Consider the following 20,646-nt stretch of genomic DNA (forward strand, 5'->3'; position numbering starts at 1 on the left):
AATGTGAAAAATACGTGAAATATGATATATGTTATTACTAGATGATAAAATGTGCACAGAAAATGATGAGAATATTTATATTGAACTGAATTGTGATATACTGGAATATAATTGAAGAAATGTCAATACCGCATAATGATTGCGGGTATGTGGTAGTGAACCCTGATGGATGGTTATGATATTGAGCACGGGTACCGTTGCTAGTGGTGTTAATGCAACCACACGGACTCTTGGAGGGTGTGGCGTGACAGTCGACTGAGCCATTTTGTAGGGTTGTTAGGCCCCCTGAGTCCGGATCAGGGCTATAGGCCGGCCAGTCGTACTACAGACGCGATATGTGGTATGATATTTAATCTAATCGAGTCAGCTAACCGTGGTTAGATCCAGCTTTCGGGCCGCACAACCTTGACCATGTGGGGAAACATGGCGTGGATAGAAAGATCCTTAGGGTTGCCATGAGTTACAAACGCGATGTTGGTATTTGATACCAAGGATACTCATGAGCCAGAAAATAAAAATGGAAACGGAAAGTGAAAGAATGACAAAATTGGCTAAAATGAGAAATGAAAAATAGAATGGAAATTGAGAAATAGAGAATGATAGATTTGAGAAATGGAACTGTGTGAGTTAATAATATAAATAATTGAGGCGAAGTGAAACCCTCCGCCTGAGGACTTACTGAGTAAGGTGAGTGCCCTAATAGGTATTAGATGTGGTCATACCTGGCTGCATAACGTGTTAGGGCAGAGGGAAGCTACTTGTATGGGCGGGTAATCTTCCCTATTCTCAGAATTTTCGCGATAAATATGTGTTGGAAATTATTGAATTTACGAAATGGTTTTAAAGCTTATAAAAGCTTGTGTTATATATCTATATGATTATGAGAATGTGTATATTAGTGTATTTTCTCAGATGAAATGATGGTTTGAAAAGTAAAGTGTATTATGACTGAACTCATATGACCACACACTGTAAATACTTTATTCCTTCTTACTGAGATGTGTCTTACCCAAATTATCTAAATTTTTCAAAGAAGAGGGATAGACCAGGTGATAGAACTCCTGGACCATAGGGAGTTGGGACCTTGACACACAGGGTGAGTTTTGGACTAGGGGAGGTGTAATTCCCCTAGAGTTGAGTTGTTTTTGAGTTTGTTATGGTGATGTATATAGATGTATGTTGATACTCTGGGTATTGTATTCTGATTGATATGTATATACCGTCTTCCGTTGTTAGGTTATATGATGAAATAATTTTTAACCCGGTACCCAATGCGGGTCGGGTCATATGAATGGTAATATGGTGGTTGACGTGGCCGATTTATGAATGTTATTGAGGACGAGTGAGTATTTATTTATTTTTTTTGAAGAAAAAAATTTGTACAAAAATTGGGGCGTCACAGTTTGGTATCAGAGCTTAGGTTGCTAGGTTCTATAGACTTTAGTAGACAGCGGAATACAATACCAGAGTATAGGAGTGGATTTCGAGGGAAATAGGAGATGGGTAGATTGAAATATGAGTTAGTGGTTGTTAGAGGATGATGTGAGAATTTAGGATTCTATCTTGCGACCTAGAGACAGGAGTACCGGGGTTGTTTCTGTGTTTTTCCTGAGGTGACGATTTTAGGAAAACCATGGATACTATTGCTGGGTGTTGTTTCTGAGTGGTAGCATTGAGTCTTATATGGGGATTAAGGATGTGGATAGAAAAGTAATTTATGAGTTATAGCCGTGTATGGGTTGTGTGATAGTAACTATATGCTGAGATTAGTTACTCTCTTTGCAGGATGGATTCGGAGAACAATAACACGAATGCGAGAGGTGATGGAGTAGGACCTTCCAGTATGGGTGGTGCAGACCCTGATGCGGTGAGATGACCAGGAGCTCAGGGGAATGGAGCTGTACGATCAAGCAATTCACGCATATGCGACCCCCGTTTTTTGCTAGGGGAGCGGACCCACTGGTAGCAGAGAACTGGGTTCAAGACATAAAGGATATACTGGCAGTCCTCTCATGTACAAATGAGCAGAAGGTGTTATTTACTACATTTAAATTGACCGTGGAAGCAAAGCGCTGGTGGAGGTCAATGAGATTACTTGAGGAGCAGAGGCCTAACCCTGTAACGATGATGTGGAGTCGTTTCAGAGAGATTTTCTTCAAGCAGTACTTTCCCGCTACGGTCAAGAGTGCGAAGGCGTCAAAGTTTCTGTATCTGACACAGGGGCCTATGACGGTGCAGCAGTACGTAGCAAGGTTTGTTGAGTTGTCCCGATTTGCCTCGTATATGGTGCTAGATAAGGAGAGGAAGGCGAGAAAGTTTGAGGGGGGCCTGAGACTGAACTTGTATGAGTAGGTGGTAGGTTTTCGAGCTCAGACCTTCTCAAAGATAATGGATAGGGCTACGGTAATTAAGAGTAGCATATAGAAAGGCGCAGCAGCACAGAGCCAGAGGAAGAGGCCTGTGCCTTCTGATTTTCAGGTAGGGTCCAGTCAAGGGCTGTGGAGGAGATTTGATAGCAGAGGAGGATGACTACAGGAAGGAGGAGATCAAGTAGTACAAGGCAAGAAGATGCCCCCTCCTTGTCCTAAATGTTTGAGGAGGCATCGAGGAGAGTGCCGAGCGAGGGAGGTTGTCTGTTATCAGTGCCACCAGCCTGGGCATATCACGAGGAACTATCAGGCACTGCCAGCAGTAGCGGCTGCTCCTCGACCATATGGAGGAGGCTATCAGGCACCTCGAGGTGGATAGCAGAGGAATACTGCTCCGGTGCGAGTTTATGCACTGACGCTTGAAGATGCTGAGGCGGTGGGAGACGTGGTGAAAGGTACGGTTTCAATACTGTCATTTAAAACTACTATCTTATTTGATTCTGGGGCGACTCATTCTTTTATCGCCTGAGAATATGTGAAGTTGTGTGGGTTTGAACCTCAGCAGTTAGATATTAGTCTATCTGTTGCTACGCTGACTGGGGTTGTAGGGATATGTAGAAAGGTACTCAGAGACTGTCCATTGGGTATTCAGGGGAGGTCTTTGTCAGCTAATCTGGTGGTTTTAGATATGCATGGGTTTGAGGTAATCTTAGGAATGGACTGACTAGCTAACCACTATGTTAGCATCATCAGAGAGAGGTAGTGTTCAGACCTCCAGAAGGACAGGAGTATAGGTTCGTAGGATCACGTGTGCGCACCCCACCTCAATTACTATCTGCTATGCAGGTACGTAGGTTGCTATCAGAAGGTTGTCAGGGATATTTAGCCTATGCGAAGGCAGTATCAGAATGGGAGCTGAGGGTGGAGGAGATCCCAGTGGTGAGGGATTTTCCTGATATATTTCTCGAGGATTTGCCAGGATTACCTCCTGATCGTGAGGTAGAGTTCGTTATTGATCTGGTTCTGGGGACAGCGCCGATTTCGAAGGCACCGTATAGAATGGCACCGATAGAGTTGAAATAATTGAAAGAACAATTGTAGGAACTATTTGATAAGGGATTTATTCAGCCTAGTGTGTCGCCTTAGGGAGCACAGGTTTTATTTGCTAGGAAGAAGGATGGGTTGATGAGGTTGCGCATCGACTACAGGAAAATAAACAAAGTAACTATCAAGAATAAATACCTGCTCCCACATATCGATGATTTGTTTGATCAGTTACAGGGGAGACAGATTTTTTCAAAGATAGACTTACGCGTTGGGTACCATCAGGTGAAAGTCAAGGCGGAAGATGTTCAGAAGACGGCATTTAGAACATGGTATGACCATTATGAATTTCTGGTTATACCGTTTGGGTTGACGAATGCTCTACAGTGTTTATGGATTTGATGAACAGGGTCTTTCACCAGTACTTATACCAGTTTGTGGTAGTATTTATTGATGATATACTGGTGTATTCGAAGAGCCCATAGGAGCATGAGGAGCATATGAGTATAATGCTGCAGGTGTTGTGAGAGAAGAAGCTATATGCGAAACTCAAGAAGTGCGAGTTCTGGTTGGAACAGGTTACCTTTCTTGGACACGTTATATCCAGCAGTGGTATTTCTGTTGATCCGAGTAAGATTGAGGCAGTAGTAGACTGGGTACGACCAAAGAATGTGCATGAGATCAGGAGTTTCTTGGGATTGGCTGGGTACTACCGTAGGTTTGTTGAAGGCTTCTTTAGATTGCCAGACCCACTTACCAAATTGACCAAGAAGGGAGTGAAATTTGAGTGGTCTGATGAATGTGAACAGAGCTTCCAGGAATTAAAGCAGCGACTCATCACTACGCCTATGTTTACGATTCCTTCAGGAGAAGAAGGGTTCGTAATTTATAGTGATGCATCCCATAAAGGGCTCGGATGCGTGTTGATGCAGCGAGGGAGAGTGATAGCCTATGTCTCATGATAGTTGAAGGAATATGAGAAGAACTACCCTACCCATGATCTAGAATTGGCAGCGGTGGTTTATGCGCTGAAGATTTGGAGGCACTATCTATATGGGGGTAGGTGTGAGATATTTATTGACCATAAGAGCTTAAAGCATTTATTCACGCAGAAGGAATTAAATATGAGGCAGAGGAGATGGCTGGAGCTAATAAAGGATTACGACTGCACTATCAGCTACCACCTGAGAAAGGCTAATGTGGTTGCTGATGCTTTGAGCCGAAAATCATTGGATTCGTCTATATCTGCGGTGGAGACTCAGCATCCGATCCAGATGGATCTAGAGAGGCTCGATGTGGAGCTGGTAGAGGGCGATCACCAGGCGTTCATTGCTGACTTGATTTTGCAGCCGACTCTACATGAGAGGATTAAAGTAGCTCAAAGAAATGATGTAGAACTAGTAGAACTTATGGGAAAGGTACAGGATGGTCAGGAAACAGAGTTTAGCATCTTAGATGATGGAGCCTTGAGGTTCCATACCAGGTTATGCGTTCCTGCCGACCCTGATATCAGGAAAATTATTCTGGAGGAAGCGCAATGGTCCCTATATACTATACATCTAGGTAGCACTAAAATGTACAGGGATCTCCGAGAGTCCTTCTGGTGGGGTATCATGAAGAGGGAAATAGCCCAGTATGTGGATCAGTATTTGACATGCCAGCAAGTGAAGGCTAAGCATCAGAGACAGCCACTCCACATTCTTGAGTGGAAGTGGGATCATATAGCGATGTATTTCGTCTCATGATTACCGCCAGCGTTGCATGGACAGGACGCTATCTAGGTAGTGGTGGATCGACTGACAAAGACTACCCACTTTGTGCCGATCATAGTTAGCTACTCCATTGACAGATTAGCTGAGTTATATATCTAGGAGATAGTTAGACTCTATGATGCCCCAATGTCCATAGTTTCAGACAGAGACCCACGGTTCACATCTCATTTTTGGAAGAGTCTGCAAGGGCCCATAGGTTCTCAGTTGTCGTTCAGCATAACTTTTCATCCTCAAACAGATGGGCAGATGGAGAGGACGATACATATTCTGGAGGATATGCTGCGAGCATGTGTGTTGGACTTTGGAGGTCATTGGATGCAGTATTTGCCACTGGTTGAGTTTGTGTATAACAACAGCTACCAGGCAGCATTGGGATGGCACCGTATGAGGCGTTGTATTGCAGGAGGTGCCGATCCCCGTTATACTGGGATGAGGTTGGAGAGAGACAGGTATTGAGGCCAGAGCTGATACAGCAGACTCAAGATAAATTCAGACTCATCAGAGACAGGATCTGAACAGCACAGAGCCGGCAAAAGAGTTATTCAGATACTTGTCGGCGAGAATTGGAGTTTGACGCAGGATATCACGTGTTCCTGAAGGTGGCACCGATGAAGAGGGTTATAAGGTTTAGGAGGAAGGGTAAACTAAGCTTTAGGTATATTGGACCATTCGAGATTCTTGAAAGAGTGGGTCCAATTGCCTATCGTTTGGCATTACCACCGGTCCTATCCAGGATCCATGACATATTCCACATTTCTATGCTGAGGAAATACGTCTCAGACCCCTCCTATGTGATCAACTATGAAACACTGGAGTTGGGTGATACTTTAGCTTATAAGGAAGTACCATGCAGATTGTTGACTGGAAGGAACAGGAGCTACGCACAAAGAAGAATCCATTGGTGAAAGTTTTGTGGCGCAATTATACTATTGAGGAGGCTTCCTAGGAACTAGAGGATCAGATACGTCAGAGATATCCACACTTATTCAGTGGAGCTTAAAATTAAACCAGTTAAAATAAAAAGAATAATACTGTGTATTTTTATTTGTATAGTGTAACGTAGAATAGATAGAGTTTCTAGTTTTGGAACGTGAATGGTTTTGAAAGAATTTTAAATAGTTGTAATCTCCCAGAACCCTTGTTGTAACCATGGTGTTCCTCCGCTATAAGTGAGGGTAATTAATAAAATTAGGGTGTTTCTCTTTAAGAATGAAAAGTGATGAAGAGCAAATTTCAAGGACGAAGTTTTTATAAGGAGGGGAGAATGTAATAACCCAAAAAAGGGTTATAAAAATTAGTGGAGTGATTTCCAAAAAAATAAAAAATAAAAAAATAAAAAAATTAATTAATTAAATTTTAAAAAATAATTAAAATTTATTTTTATTTTTATTAATAAAAATATATTATTATTAACATTAATTAAATATTATTATTATTATTATTATTATTATTATTATTATTATTATATATAAACATACTTCCTTCAGGATCATTCCTGAAGGAAGGAAAGGAAAAAAAAATTTTGAGGAGGTTGTGTAGGAGCCCCAGGTTCTCTTTCTTTCTTTCTTTCTCTCTCTCTCTCTCTCTCTCTCTCTCTCTCTCTCTCTCTCTCTCTCTCTCTCTCTCTCTCCTCTCATTCTCTCTCCCTCTCTCCTCAGTTACTTGGCGGATTCTCGCCCGATCGAGAATCAAAAGATACCGTTGAGCTCCATTCTCCGCTGCCGTCATTTCTACCAGAGCGGATCGGTGGTAGAAGCGACATAGACGTATCTCCTGGAATAAGCCAATTTCTCATTTTTTCTTTAATTTCTTGTAAATTATAAGCCTGATTGACGAACGGACACCACCATGAGAATTTAGGGATGATTCTCTACAAGTCTAGCGGGATGGAATTCTTGTGGGGTCGTCGTGAACAAAACCTCAAATTTGGGGTACGGAGGTTATTAAGGGGCTTATTTTTAATTAATTATGATTATTTTAGAAATGCTAAAACGTTGAGCATCTGGAGTTGAAGTAGAATTTTCAAAATTTAGGACTCGGTTGAGCGCCACAGGTGTAATTTTGGGACCCGCAGACAAAATTTAAAAAATTAAGTGGGGGTGTCAAATATTGGTTTAAATGTTAATTTGGAGTACATGGGGCCTAAGGAGGGCTAAATGGGTAGTATTTTGGAAAAATAAATTAATTAATCTCAGAAAAATGTAAATTGTAGTAGTTGAATTTCAGGTGCCAAGAGTGTAGGATTTGAGTCCTAACGAGACTCTCAGTAAGTCAGGTATAGAGAATAAATTATAGCAATATTTTTAGAATTACCGTTTGAATTAATATATGAAAATGAACATATTGTATTTTGCCTGAAAATTATTATGATATAAATATCAGATAAATTGTGTAGCATTTGAGTAATATTAATTTGTGATGCTTTGGAGTCTGAAATTAATATATTATGAATATTAGATAGAAACTGTGTGGCACATGACATGTGTTGAAAAATGTGAAATATAACGATGAGTATTTTATGAGAATATATTGAAATGAGAATAATTGATGTGATTAGTGGAAAATAATGAAATGTGGTATTTATATATGAGTGAAAATTATTTGTATGAAAAATGAGTTTGTACAAATTATTGATATGAGTATTTTGGAAAAATGTGAAAAATATGTGAAATATGATATATGTTATTACGAGATGATAAAATGTACACAGAAAATGATGAGAATATTTATATTGAACTGAATTGTGATATACTGGAATATGATTGAAGAAATGTCAATACCACATAATGATTGCAGGTATGTGGTAGTGAAGCCTGATGGATGGTTATGATATTGAGCACGGGTACCGTTGCTAGTGGTGTTAGTGCAACCACACGGACTCTTGGAGGGTGTGGCGTGACAGTTGATTGAGCCATTTTGTAGGGTTGTTGGGCCCCCTGAGTCCGGATCAGGGCTATAGGCCGGCCAGTCGGACTACAAACGCGATATGTGATATGATATTTGATTTAATCGGGTCGGCCAACCGCGGTTAGATCCAGCCTTCAGGCCACACAACCTTGACCATGGAGGGAAGCATGACGTGGATAGAAAGATCCTCAGTGTGGCCATGAGTTATAGATGCGATGTTGGTATTTGATACCAAGGATACTCATGAGCCGGAAAATAAAAATGGAAACAGAAAGTGAAAGAATGATAAAATTGGTAAAAATGAGAAATGAAAGAAAGAATGGAAATTGAGAAACAGAGAATGATAAAATTGAGAAATGGAACTGTATAAGTTAATAATATAAATAATTGAGGCGAAGTGAAACTCTCCGCCTGAGGACTTACTGAGTAAGGTGAGTGCCCTGATAGGTATCAGATGTGGTCATATGGCTGCATAACGTGTTAGGGCAGAGGGAAGCTACCTGTGTGAGCGGGTAATCTTCCCTATTCTCAAAAACTTCACGGTAAATATGTGTTGGAAATTATTGAATTTACGAAATGGTTTTAAAGCTTATAAAAGCTTGTGTTATATATCTATATGATTATGAGAATGTGTATATTAGTGTATTTTCTCAAATGAAACGATGGTTTGAAAAGTAAAGTGTATTATGACTGAACTCATATGGCCACACACTATAAATAATTTATTCCTTCTTATTGAGATATGTCTCGCCCAAATTATCTAAATTTTTCAAGGAACAGGGATAGACTAGGTGATAGAGCTCCAAGACCATAAGGAGCTGGGACCCTGACACACAGGGTGAGTTTTAGACTAGGGGAGGTGTAATTCCCCTAGAGTTGAGTTGTTTTTGAGTTTGTTATGGTGATGTATATAGATGTATGTTGATACTCTGGGTATTGTATTCTGATTGATATGTATATATTGTCTTCCGCTGTTAGGTTGTATAATGAAATAATTTTTAACCCAATACCCAATGCGAGTCAGGTCATATAAATGGTAATATGGTGGTTGACGTGGCCGATTTATAAATGTTATTGAGAACGAGTGAGTATTTATTTATTTTTGTTGAAGAAAAAAATTTGTACAAAAATCAGGGCGTCACAGTGTTCATAATACATATTAGTACAGTACTATTATATGAATAACTCATGCCACACTAATAAATAGTAATATTATCAGGCTCTGAAAACAGTATATTTAGTTTGAATAATAAATTAATACAAGCATATAATTTGTACTGAAATTATATATAGTTGCCTAACATAACATGTTTCCCTTACCTGACTATTGAAAAGCCCCTATTGTATACTGATCCAACACCCGTAGGGCTTCCTACTCGACATCCTAAAAACAACATTCTCCATAATAGAATATCATTATTTCTTTATCTCTATCATTTCCTGCAACTGCCAGAAGGCCAAAAATTAAATAAAAGGCCTTACCTTAATTCTGGGGAAAAATTCGACTTAATCCCACCAACGATCCGCCCCAACAGACTTGAAGAGAACTCCGCCAGGAGCATCGTGGTGGCCATAGATCGTCGATCTAGCGTTTGACGAGAACGAAATCAAAGAAAGAAGGGAGAGGAACTATAGGAAAGAGAAAGAGGGAAAACGGTGCTGAATTTCTGCATTTAACCGAGGTTTTGCACTATTTATATTGCGGCCTTCATCGACGAGCCACGTCATCTCATAAACGAGGTTATGAAGAAGGATCATCAACAAACACTATCTCCTCGTCGATGAAATTCAGAACTCGAACACAGTCTCTCGGTATCTTCTCGTCGACGAAACTTATCTTCGTCGACAAGGCCCTCTTGTACCCTCGTCGACGAATCCCCTATGTTTATCGACGAGGACCTGATAAATTTTCTTGGGTTATTACATCCCAAAGTGTAACGTCATCGATGAACGCTCTGTTACTGTTTCCCTTTCCCTCCCTCTTTATTATTTTAAATACCATTATTTTTTGGGTCACTACAATTTTGCTCAACTCTTACTCAGAAATCATATAAGAAACAAAAGTGCAAGAGTTACAAAATATATTATCTCAAACACTCCCCAAATACATATAAGACTACATTTAAGCTTCCTTTAGTTGTGTTTGGGTTCTTCCGAGTACGTGCCCTTTTGATCTTTCTATTCGAACGTCAACTCAGTTCGATCTTTGCCTTTTGACCAATACTTCATGTATTTAATACTTGAACCTGTGCTAAACATGATCTGTAAAGATGGTATACACTAAGAACAACATATAGGTTAATAGCATAAAAAACGTATAAACCATGATAGTTTAACCACCAAGGCTAACAAAAGTAATTATATAAATTTAATATATGTAAATATAAATGAAAGATTAAAAAGTGGGACAATAATTTGGATTATTAATTAAATAATTTGAATTATACATAGCGAGTCTTACCCACATTGTACCTGGAAGAGAGAGAACCACATAGACACTCATGAAAGAGAAAGAGAGTTTAAAAATTAGAAGGAAAAAGAGGAGATTGAAAAGAAACAAATGAGGTTGAAATACAATGTGCCCTTTTGATAACAATATTAATCTCTAAGATTCAATCAATTAAATAAACAATTTTTATAATAATATGGAATTTAAATATTATACCAATGTGTTAATTATAATAACAACAATATGAAAGTGAAAAAAAAAAGGGTAGGAAAGTGATAAAATGAAAAGAGTAAAAGAAAACAACAAAAGAAGAAAAAAAAAAAAGAGGAAGTTGTTGCCTAGAGAGAGAGAGAGAGAGAAACAAGGGGACAAAGAAAAAAAAACTATTTTAATCTTTACAAATGTAAATGTATTATGATATATATATATATATATATATATATATTTATATTTTTAATACTTTAAATTACTTTTATAATTTTAATGTATGTAACATAAATGAAGAAAAAAAATTAAGGTTAATAATTTGAATTGTACATAACAAATTTACCCACATGGCACTCGGGAGAGAGAGAGAGAGAGAGAACCCACATGGACACCCAGGAAAAGAGTTTGAAAAGGAGAAGGAAATGCAAATGAAGCACACACAACGGATGCTCTTAATAGCAATATCAGTCTCTAAGATTCAATAAATTAAAGTCTTAATTTTATAAAATACATAATCTATTTTAATAAATTAGATACATAATTTCAATATTTAATATTCAAATTATGTTTAATAGTTGTGAGATATAAATTAAATAATTTATAATTTTTATTGATATGTTAATAATAATAATAACAATGATATGAACCAAGCAAGAGGAAAGAAACTTCATGAGTAAATAAAAAATGAACAAAAAATATTTTGTGCAGAAAATTAAAAGGAAAAAAGAGAGAGGAAAGTAAGAAACAAAAGGAACCAAAGAAAATAACAAAGAAAAAAAGAAGAAGAGGAAGCTAGTGCAGAGAGAGAGAGAGAGAGAGAAAGAGAGAGGGAGACGAGAAAAAATCTATATTCTTTATTTATGTAAATAAGTAGATACAATATATAAATTTCTATGTTTTTTTAAATTAATTTTATATTATTAATATATGTAAATGTAAAATGGAGGATAGAAAAAGTATAGCCAAAATTTTCTATTAGTTTAATAATTTGAAGAGTACATAATGGACCTTACCCACTTGGTACCCAATAGAGTGAAATAGACACCCACATACATAGAGTTTTTTACGAAGATATTAAGAAAAAGACACAAATATAAAGAAAATGGGTGAAAAAATACAAAAATGTACCCAACCGACTTTTCAAAAATTGGTGTGGGCATAAAAATAAAAAAATAAAACAAAAACTTGCGTAGAAATCTGAGCACCAAAAAGAAAAAAAAATTGAAAATGTCATAAACTAACTTTTGAAAAATTGGTTCTTGACCTACACACCCTTAATATCACAGAAAGTTGTCATCAAGGAAAAAAAAAACACATTAAATGACCAAACTGACTTTTGGAAAGTCCGTTTGGTGCTAGAGCCATAAATTCCCACCCATGCATGCATGTGTAGTGAGCTACTCACACCCAAATCCCAAATCTCAAATCCCCACCCCCACCTAGGGGTGAACAAACGGTCGGTTCGGTTAAATTCGGGTAATTAACCTAATTAACCGAAAAATTCCGTTAAATAATACAATTAACCGAACCGACCGAATTGACGAAGGACACCGAACCGACCCCGACCGAATTGCCTATTCGGGTAATTCAGTTAACCGATTTTAACCGAAATCATTTAAAATTAATTGGTAGAAATATAATACAATTATAATTTTTTAAAAAAACCAAATCCAACTTAATTAAATACCTTATTTATTAATTATATTAATGAAAATAATATTTTACCATAGAACAAAGAATCCAAATAGATTAATTAAACTCCTTAATGCACTTGCATAAGCAAAATTTATATTCATAAATTGTATTTAAAATCTAATTAATTAGTAATTCGGTTAATCGGTTAACCAAAATTTTTTTTACCCTTAACCGAATCGAAACCAATTAACCGAAATTTTGTAGAATTATAACCGAACCGACCAAACCGGGATTTTTACCCGAACCGAACCGGCCAATTTCGGCCGGTTAATTCGGTTTTCACCGAATTATGCTCACCCCTACCCCCACCCCCACCCCCCCCCCCCCACCCTCACGGTTAAAACTCCTTTTTTTAAGCTTTGGGATTTGTTAGAAAGATTTTTTTTTTTTTAAATGTGGGGCTCACATGGGGACCCTTCTAATGTAAAAGACGTTGCAAAAAAAAAAAAAAAAAAACCAGCCCTACCCCGTGATTCATAATATTAACATATAAATTGTATGAAATTTGAGTAGATAAAAATGTTACTGTAAGGTTATATACTGCAAATTAAAATTTTAATATTAATATTATTTTATAATTTTAAAATACTTATTGTAAATTCAATAAATTTGTTTTTAAGTTACTGTATAAATTAGATAATTAAGGAACAATTCAAATTATTTAATAGAAAAATAAATAAAACTCTTAAAACTCTTATAATTATAATTGTCAACAAAAATTTAAAATTGTAAAAAATATTTTTTATTTTTTTTAAAATTAAATAATAATAAAAGATATCTTAGTTTTCAAATTTTAATATTTATATAAAAATATGTATATAAAAAATATATTTTTAAGTGTCATTTAATACTAAAAACTATTTTCCACTTTTTATTTATTTTTCAAATGAATTAAAAAAGGTTAAGTTTTTAATTTCAAAATATTGTATAAAAGTGAATACAATAAAAAAAATTGAAATAATTTACTTTTAGGAATATTAAGACAAAATGACATCTTACTTTCTAATTACATCAAAAATTATTTAACACATAAGAATGAAATAAAATTGAATTAGTCTCTATAATTATATATATATATATATTTGTTATAATTTATTTTATTTCATTACACTTTTCTTGCATTCCATTATTTCATTCTACTCCCATTCTTTTTTATTTTAATATACCAAACATAAGTTGTAATGACCTAGAGAAATTGTGGTATTTTAAATAATGATAAAGAGGGGGAAAATTGAAATTGGAAGGGAAAAGAAAGGGGCAGCAAACTTCGTCGACGAATGTGAAGAAGAAGTTACAATTGGGCTCGTCGACGAGGACGTGTCTAGTCGACGAGAAAATACTGAGAGAGGGTTTTAGGTGATTCTGAATTTCGTCGACGAGGAGAGAGTTCATCGACAAGTCTTCTTCTTGGCCTCGTCGACGAGATGACGTGGCTCATCGACGAATCCCAGTGTATAAATAGCCCACCTTCATTTTTTGGCCATTTTCGGTGCAAATACTCCTCCTTCTCTCTCCTCTACGCCTCTCCTCCCTTCTCTCTAAGATCTTGGGCCGATCTTTTTCCGGATCGACGATCCGGAGCCACCAAGACACTCCTGGGGAAGTTCTCTGCATATCTACTAAAGTGGATCGTTGGTGGGTCGAGTTTGGAATTCATCCCAGATCTAGGGTAAGACTTTCTACTCAATATTTGACTTATTGACAGTTGTAGAAAGGTAGTACGTGTAGAAATACTGAAGTTTAGCTCTGAGGAATGTCGTATTTAGGGTATTGAACGGGAAACCCTGTGGGTGCAGGACTGTCTTTCTTAGAGACTTTTCAAGATTCAGGTAAGGAGATAAACTAAGCTAGTTATTTTATGAAAATGTATATATGTTATTACAACATCTGATTTCAGGAAAATAAATATATTTATAGATGTTTTATTTTTGGGAAATACTACTGAAAATGATGGTATGTTTAAATATATGAAACCTATTTCGTGTGGCATGAGTAGAAATTATAATGAAATACTATTTTTTTGGAAATATGATAAAGATATGAATTTTTATAATGTGAAAAATCGTTTGCCGGCATACAGGCCGAGCTATGGATATGTTTGCCGGCGTATGGGCCGAGTTATGGATATATTTTGCCGGCGTACGGGCCGCACTATGTATATGATTTACCGGCGTACGAGCCGAGCTATGGATATGATTTGCCGGCGTACGGGCCGAGCTATGGTAAAATGTGAAATACCGGTGTACAGGCTGATGATTTTCATAATATACGTATATATGCAAAACGATATGATGATATTGATCTGGTAATTAATTGTATGAAATATCCATGTATCACAGTTTCATTATATGTTATAAGTTATTAGAACCAAGTTGGATTGGTATAGGCTAGTACTTGCACGGTACCGATGTTATGTGTTCATGATTTATCATGATATTTGTGTTAACGCTATTGTACGGAGTGGTGTGAGGTTGGATGGTCGATGTGGTTTTAAGAAGTGAGCGCGCCCCTGGTGTACGAATCAGGTCTGGCAAACCCTTCGGACTTACAAACTATACTTTTGACTTGGCAGTGTTCAGCCAACCATTGTCAAGTCCCGCCTTCGGGCCATACAACCCAGTCATGTGGAGGTAATACATGATAACAACCAGTTAACCTACCAGGATTATTTTTGTATTATTATTATATGAGATGAGTTAGGCTATAAGAATACAGTATGTTCTGTCATGTTGTGATTATATATGTTTTTCCCATAAATATATATACAATTTTACTGGTTATGTTCATAATTATATATATATATATATATATATATATATATATATATATATATCACATAAATGTTCATGTTGCCACACACTAGAGTTAGTTTATTTCCTTTATTGAGAGGTGTCTCACCCCAAATTTCATAAACATTTTCACTGATAGGAGAGCGGGTAAAGTTCCGCTAATATAGTACTATTGATCTGCTCTCTTTGAAGCGTAAGTTTTGGTGAGGACAGTTGGATTTTGTGGAAAATATCCCTAGGACTTTCTTTTTGGTATGTGTATATATATGTAATGGATGTAGTAACTCTACTATTGTGATGGATGGTTTTGTGTTTATGATATGATGATTTTATGTTTTCTGCTGCTTAGGCTTCCGTTATGTATTTATGTTTTATCCCTAATACCAACGGGTCTAGGTGGATTATGATCTGTTGGGTTTATAATACTGATTTGTATTATTTAAGGAAAAAAAATATAAGTGGAAATTAAGCAGGTCATTACATAAGTAAATTTGTATAGGAAAGTTTTAAAATTTTATATTTTTTTGCCTACATTTGAGAGTATAAAATATGGATTTTAAATTTATGTTTTTACATACTTGTACAAAAATATAATATAAAATCATATTAATTTTTTTTTAAAATTGATACAAATGCATATTCAAATTAAAAATATATATTATTAAAGACTATCTTATATAATTTTAAAATAAAAAAATTACATTTTTATTATTTTAAAATTTAAAGAAAATAAAAAATATTTTTTAACAATTAAAAATATATATTTCTGATTTTTAAATATATTAATTTTTTAAAAATAAGTTCGAATTCTTTACATTTTTAGAAATTTTAAAATAAAAAATAATATGTATATTAATGTGTGTGTGTGTGTGTGTGTGTGTGTGTATATATAGATATATGATTTCTAAATCTAGAGTTCCAACCCAACGCTACTTTGTTTTTTTGTTTTTTTGCAACATCTTTTACATTATAAGGGTCTCCATGGGTGGGAATTTATGGCTTTAGCACCAAACTGATTTTCCAAAAGTCGGTTTTGTCATTTAATGTGTGATGGGAAGGGTGTGTAGATCAAGAATCAACTTTTCAAAAATCGGTTTTCAACATTCTCAGTTTTTTTTTTGTTTTCCGTGTTGAGACTTTTGCGCAAGTTTTTTTGTTTTATTTTTTTAAAGCCCCAATTGACTTTTGAAAAAGTGATTGAGTACATTTTTGTATTTTTTGTTCATTCTTTCTATTTTTTATTTTTTATTTTTTTAATATTTCTATGAAAAAAAAAAAAAAAACTCCACCCACTTAGGCACCTGAGGGATGAAGAGACACTCACATGACACCCAGAGAGAGAGAGAGAGAGAGTTTAAAAAGGAGAAATGAAAAATGAGGAACACAAATAATTAAATGTATAATTAAAATCTTTTTTAATAAATTAAATACATAATTTCAACATTTAATAATAAAAAATGATGTTTTACTAGTTATGAGGCTAATTTTAATAGCAATATGAACCAAGGAAGGAGGAAATAAAGTTCTTATAGATAGTAAATGTGTAAATGTAAATATAATATAATATAAATAGATTCCTATATATATTTTTTCATAATTTTAATACATATAAATGGAAATGAAGGATAAAAAAGTGGGACAAATAATTTGGACAATAGGCCCCATCCATTGGCACTCGGAAGAGAGATAGTTAAGGGAAAAAAAAATGAAAAAATAGGAGAGGCAAAAGAAGGAGGAAACAAATGAAGCTCGATCCTCTGGATTTTCAAGGGTTGCCAAGGGCGCATCGGATACTACGCGACGTGCGGTGCTGTTCCAATCATTGAACCCTACCTCTGGCTGAGCTATTTCCACTTTCCAAGGTGGGCAAGCTGTCACGCACGGGTTATTGTGAAACTCATTGAGATAAGCATGCAAACAAACATAATTTCTCATTCAATAAAAAATGGGGAACACCTGCGTTAACCCTCAATAGATCCTCCTAATGCATAGAGAGAGAGAGGGGAAGAGAGAATAGGAGAAAAAAAACACTTTATAGAAAATATGGAAGCTAACACATGTACCCCTCTTAAATTAGTTACATGTATATATATATATATATATATATATATATAGAGAGAGAGAGAGAGAGAGAGAGAGAGAGAGAGAGAGAGATTTAATATAACTCTCTTATGTTTAATCTAATCTTGCAAATGTCAAAAATTATAACCTTACATTCTCTATAGATATATGCTTATACTTTGGTTGATGTTCCCGTTGAGTGCTTTTTTTTATTTTGCTTATAGTTTATTACTTTTGTGTAATCGTATTATGAAATTAATTTTTTTTTGTAGGTTGATTGTTAATTACATCGTCATTATGGAAATGAAAAACCATTAATTTTCCAAAAGAATCCTAAAATGCAAATTAATGTTATTTGAACACATTTCATGATGGTCATCGACCTTCTTAACTTGTAACTTAATTTTGAGATCTCAACCATCATTCAAGATGTCTATAAATTTTGAAGTCAAAATTAAGTCTTTAAATGTTTTATTCTAAAAATTGTAAGAGGCTTAGCCATTAATAAGTTCATATTCTTATTATTGAAGACTGTTTTAACTTGGGATGAGAACTTTGTATATAAGTTCCTAGATACCATCAACTTACATTATTAAGGGGCTAACACTCTATGAACAATTAGATATGCTCTCACAATTAAATTCTTACTACTAACTAAATATAAAAGAAATCAAATATAATTTTATATTATATTTTTATAAGATCTGAATCACGTGTTCCTAACGTAAAGCTTACGTTTTTTGAAAGTCAAGTTACTGTTAAGAAGGAGCATTGGAGGTTCAATTCCAGGTAGATACACTCATGGAGCCATGGGTACCTGTGGATGGTGAGAATTTACTCTGTGAGCCAGCGGGGACCGTGAATGGTGAGAGTTCGCTCTGTGAGCCAGCGGAGACTGTAGATGGTGAGAGTTCGCTCTGTGAGCCAGTGGGGACCGTGGATGATAATAGAAATGTGTCCTGGGGGTCAGGTTGGCCGAACGTTCAATTGATGCGCGGAAGCCATGTCCGCATTTTGGACTTTACCTGATTAGCGAGGACGCTGATCCGTAGGTTTGGTGCCGCACTAGGGGGTCTGAAGGGCTTGTTGGTGGCTGGAGTTCCTATGTAATAAATAAATAAAATGGTAATGTTTGGCAGTACAGATTTTAGGGTTTGGATTTCAATTTGAATGAATTAAAAATAAATTTAGTACACTTTTATATTGTGTTTTATACAAATTCACACAAATCTAAATCAAATATCAAAATTCATACTCCCAAATGTAAAATTTTTAATGCATATATTTGACATAATAATTAGTTAATTATTATTCATTCAATATTAATTATTTGTATTACATGGAAAAAATGATATGTTAGTATTATTATGCATCTAATTTTCGAATATTCACATTTAAGTTTGACACTAACAACAAAATTCCTCACACTTAGTTTATAGAATAACTATTACATGAAAGTATGGTGAAAAATTTAGGGATACAAGTAATAGCTATTCCTTTTATATTATTTACTATTTTGTTCAACATGTAGTAAAAGATGAATATGCAGTTTCATAGTGAATTTTGAAAATAATTATTTCTTATCTATTCTTTGTTATGGACTCATAAAAAAATTGACATGATTATTCGCTTTTATAATAATAATAATATAATTTTTCGTAACTAATCTATTATAAATAATATATTCTCAGGAATAGACCTAAACCAAATGTAACCTATTTCTCAAATTCACGAAATGCTTATTCCACAAAATAAGAATAAATACAACAAAAAATTTGAGAATAAAAGGATTAAAAAAAACAATAAACAAATAAATACAGTAATTAAATATATTTAAACTCATAATTAAAATAAAACTAGGTATCAAAATCTCTTCAATAAGTCAAAATTATATCACACAAAGTAATCAATCAATATTCTAATAATTGAAATTTCTATTTTCAAGGTTTTAGGATTTGAGGTGAAAAGAACTATATGATGGGAGATGGATTATCCACCAAAATCTGTTGAACTTCTAATCGAATAAAAAAAAGTTACGGGGATAAAAAAAAATTTAAAGACTAATTAATTGATAAATTTTTTAGATTAAGTTGCTCAAAAAGACTTATTCTAGACAAATAATTAAAATTTTGATTATTAAGTAATTTCTAATACTAGGAAATGGAATTTCCCAAGTTTAGCCTTGTTTTTTGAATGCAAATATTTCTTCATAGCTATTACCTTTGTATTTGGGAGTATGAAATTGGAAGTTGGGATTTGAATTTAAATGAGTTTGGATAAAACATTATATAAAATTGTATGGAATATATTTTTGAATTTATACAAATCCAAGTTCGAAGCTGATATTTATGCTTCAAATACTACTGTAATCAACCTAAAGTATCCTTTTGTTTTTGTATATCTTTTTTCCTTGGCCTAGTTTTTGAATACTCAAAACATCCTTACTAATTTACTATCATTACCCAAAACACCATCTAATCAAACTAAAAGATCCTTCAATTTTTTCTTATTTTCTTTACAAGTTTTTTTTTTTTTTTAAATGTAAGGATCCACAAGAGCAAGAGGGATAATTATAATAATATCTAATCTCTATTATAATAAAATGGATTCTCTGACTAATAACTTTTCAAAATTGAATGGAATGAAATTGAATTTATCTTTAAAATCTTATATATTTTTCATATAATTATTATTTTTTATTCTATTCTATTTTTACTTCAACATATATAATTTCGAGTTAATAATTTTTTAATGCTTAATAAGCAAAAGTGTTCTATGACAACACTAAATAATTATGATAAAATTAAATATGATTGAACTCTTGTTTACTTTTTGTAAACAACACCAATATCTGCTTAAAAGAAATAATTGAAAAGACAATATAAAGTTTTATTCCAACAATTAGATTATAACAATCTGTTTAATCATGCGCTCATTAGATGAGTTTCGATGGCGAAATGACAATAAGTAGAGAAACAGAAAATGATACAACTAATAGTAGAGATTGTGTGATTAGTTTTGATTTTTGGGAGGGGGGGGGGGGGGGGGGGGCTCAGTTTATGGGCTCTTTGCCAAGTGACAAGATCACATAGGCGGCTCACCCAACATGGTAGGTGATAGTGGCTCACTTTGAATGGTAGGTGGCCATCATTCATCAATCGTGGCTGTCGTTCATACTAGTGGTCGTACCGTTTTGCTTGTCGGACCTTGCCGTTTGAGAGGCATTGCCCCCATAACCCCCCACTGATGGTGCTGCCACCAGACCTTCGTATCATGGGGTTGCTGTCCCCGAATTCTCATAGGAGGAAGTCTTTTGTCTTCATAGTACAATTACAGTTTACCATTTCGACTTC

Source organism: Malania oleifera, chromosome 2, assembly GCF_029873635.1.
Source record: "Malania oleifera isolate guangnan ecotype guangnan chromosome 2, ASM2987363v1, whole genome shotgun sequence".
In the NCBI taxonomy this organism is placed as follows: Eukaryota; Viridiplantae; Streptophyta; class Magnoliopsida; order Santalales; family Ximeniaceae; genus Malania; species Malania oleifera.